Genomic DNA, 3,474 nt, shown 5'->3' with positions numbered 1-3,474 from the left:
GCTAGAAAGAGGGAAAGTCTAAAGGCACCACCTTTACCTAAGCCAATTGAGATGGAGGATACTGATGATACTGAGGTAACAACCTCTTTTGAGCAAGAATCAGAGGGAAAAGGACCAGAACACACTGAGCAGGAGTCTGAGGACACTAAACAAGTATCTGAAAATAAGGATTCTGAGAAGCCGACAGCTGAAAAAATTGAGTCTGAATCACCATCATCGAAGCAGCAAGGTGATAAGGATTCTCCAGTAAGGAGAACTTTGGTGAAATACAAAAACCCAGAAATTAGAAATAATGCGAGAGGGTAAATCTCTGGGGTTGAAAAGATCTTTTGGGACGGACTAGCAAAATGATCGAAGAAGTGCTAGAAGGCCAATTTTAGAGGAGAAGAAGATTATCACTACAGGGTTGATCAGATACCCTGAGGTGATGCAAAAACTCAAAGATTATGGCCTAGAGTGGACTTCTAGGGGAAGAGGTTCTTACTGTCCTTCATTAGTCTGGGAGTTTTATGTGAACTACCAGGCTACGATGGAAAATATGTGCAAATATAGGGATAGAACTTCAGATAAGCCTCTACTGACCAAAGTTGTAGTACGTGGGTGAGGGTGGATGTATCAGATGCCACCATAAACATGTTTATTTATGGGCCAGCATTTGTTCCATGAGCTACTTCACCTACCTTCTATGCTCGGTTAAGGCATCGATAAAATCAGCGCAAATAGCTAGCGACTTTCATAGCAGATGGAGAGCCTGAGTGGCTAAATAATCCTGTAGAAAAGATAACCAAAGTATCCCTAAATTCAGAAGCAAAATTTTGGTGGGGTTTAGTACGGATTCATCTGATACCCACCGAGGGAGAAAACATATTAGGGGATGATCGAGCGATATTGGTTGCAAGCTTGGTGGATAGAACTCCTTTGTATTTTGGAGAGATTATAGCAGAAGAGATCAAGATTTAACTCGCAAAACCTGATGCTGCATATCTATTCCTATGTATGATTACTAAGTTGTGTGAGGGAGATAATGTACCTGAGATTTCAGGTATTGATATTGAGTTACATGCCAAGAATACCCACAACCCTGTCAGGAAAGATGAACTTTAGCTGGGCTTGCAACTTGATTGAGATGCAGTTGGCGCAGCAGATCCTCCAGTCGCTGATACTATTTCAGCACCAGATATTGGGGCACAAAGCTTCAAAGTTGTTCCACCACCACTGGCCTCTTCAGCTCAGGTAGGCTCAGTGCCTCAAAGTGAGCCAACTACTTCAGTTTCTCAAGCAGCAACAGGTTCTGTAGTTTAGCCTAATAATATCAAAAAGGTGGATAGGTAAGCTAATTGGTGTGAGGTACAGCTACATGCCTTTGCCAAATAGTTTGCTGCTGCTGTGGACAAAAGAATCAAGGCTGAACTTGAATCTTTTATGACTTTGCCTAGGCGGGTGGAAGATTTGGAGAACAGATTTGGTGCCTGGGAAAAAGAGATGACAGGTGATGATCTTGGTACGTTCAAGGCTGCATTGGATAAGGTAAAGGATGAAGTTGGGTTGCTGTAGAAATACCAAATTATGGTGCCAACAGGTTCATATATGCATGATGTGGAGGAAGAATTCCTATACTTGATCTCATTGCGGACTCCCCAAAGAAAAAGAAGACAAAAGGGGAAAAGAAAGGGAAGAATAAGAGAGATGAGCCGGTTAGTAAAGAAGAAAGAAAAGATAAAAATAAGGTAAAGAAGAAGGCAGAAAAGAAAGAATTGAAAAAGGCAAGATTGGAGTCTCTGGCTGACACGGAGAAATAGGAAGCAGCCATCAGACCTAGGGCTGCAGGTGCTTCATCCAGCCAGGCTTCAATCACCACAAAGGTAGATGCTACAAATGGGGAGAAAATATCATATCATACAGTCATAGGGTTGGGGACCCAGGATCCACATGCTTGACTTCAGGTATACCTTAACCCTAAGTGTATTTTATTTTTGATTTTAAGTTGAGGGTGTAGGGGTAAGCTATTGTTGCAACATATTCTATAGATAATTAGGAGTGGTACAAGTACTTGAGGCGGTTGGCTCATTTCATGATTTTTTAGTACCTCTCCAGTGATCTAATCTGTGTCCTGTGTGAATTGCATTCATTGTGACCATTGTGCATCTGTTTGTGGAATTAGTATGGAAAATGAATAACCTGTAGCAAACAAATGCATAAAATGGATGGGTAGTGATATGCTACATATTTGTGTGCCATGTGCGTGTAAGGTTTTGCTCAGTTCCCGTTGAGTGTTGAATCTAGAACTTGCCCAGTTAGTCATACCATAGTCATGGGATAGGTGTTAGGAAAGGATCATAGGCCGTTTTTGCATGTTCGCCCATTTTAGCTTAAATGACCATCCAAATGTGAATAATATCCCTTGATCCTTTTTTGAGCCTAAATAGCCTAGTTCTTTCTTGTATACCTTTCACCTTCCCATTACATCATAATAAACCTGTCTTGGCTCTGGTCCTTCTCAGACACTGTGCACCTTGACTTAGGCAAATAACCTAAGTAGAGGGTGGCTATTATAGGGGTGCATGATGCATTATGAGTATGAAGAGTGGTAAAAGAAGAAAACTTAATTAGAAGTTGGGTGCAATCAAAAGGAAATAGGAAAAAAGAAAACTAAAAAAGTTGAGAAAAGATAATCTGATTGCTTGAACTAATAGTACCCATCTTAAGCACGCTTGACAAATAAAAGAGAAAATAAAAGAAGGTCAAAAGTTGAAACCCCGAGAGTTAATGTAGTTCCAAGGAGGTGTAGTCACTCTGAAATACCATAAATATCATACCAGCCCCTAGCCTACGTTACAAGCTTAAGAAAAGCCCTATAGTGATCCTAATTGACCTGTCTGAAGACCTAGGTACTGACTATAAGGGCAAGCCTATGGAATTTAATATGCAATGTTGGAACTTCATTCTGAGAGTGAGTCTTATGTTTATCCCTATGTTTTACATGTAAATCTGAGTGAAAAAAGGGATTTCTTTATTGTGAGGGCATATTAGGTATGTTGCTAATAACTGCTTTGTTTGGATAATGTGATTTGGGTATATGTTGGTTTGTTATTGCTGAGATTTTTGGCCTATCTAGATACCGGAGAGTTGCATGGTTGTTTTCAAATAATACTTTGACTGATTATGGAGATGGTGCATATATTCTGAACTGATAGGAGTAGTTAGCTGCTGAATTATACTTCGTATACTCCTAGTTATGTTTTGGTTACTTGATGACAAGTAATTGTTTTAAGTTAAGGGTGTTGATGTGTGAGCTGACGCTAACACATTTGAAGCTTTTAACTCTGAATAATTGTGAAGTCTTAAGCAACTTTTGTTATTTTTGATTGTTTTTCATTGTTTTAATACAGATACAAGTGATCGGGGAGGAAACCAAAGAAAAGAAGAATAAATAACCTGAAATCTGGTGCAAATAAGCTAAAGTAGAGATAATGA

This window comes from Capsicum annuum, chromosome 7 (assembly GCF_002878395.1).
Source record: "Capsicum annuum cultivar UCD-10X-F1 chromosome 7, UCD10Xv1.1, whole genome shotgun sequence".
Taxonomy (NCBI): Eukaryota; Viridiplantae; Streptophyta; class Magnoliopsida; order Solanales; family Solanaceae; genus Capsicum; species Capsicum annuum.
This window is presented reverse-complemented; position numbering follows the sequence as displayed.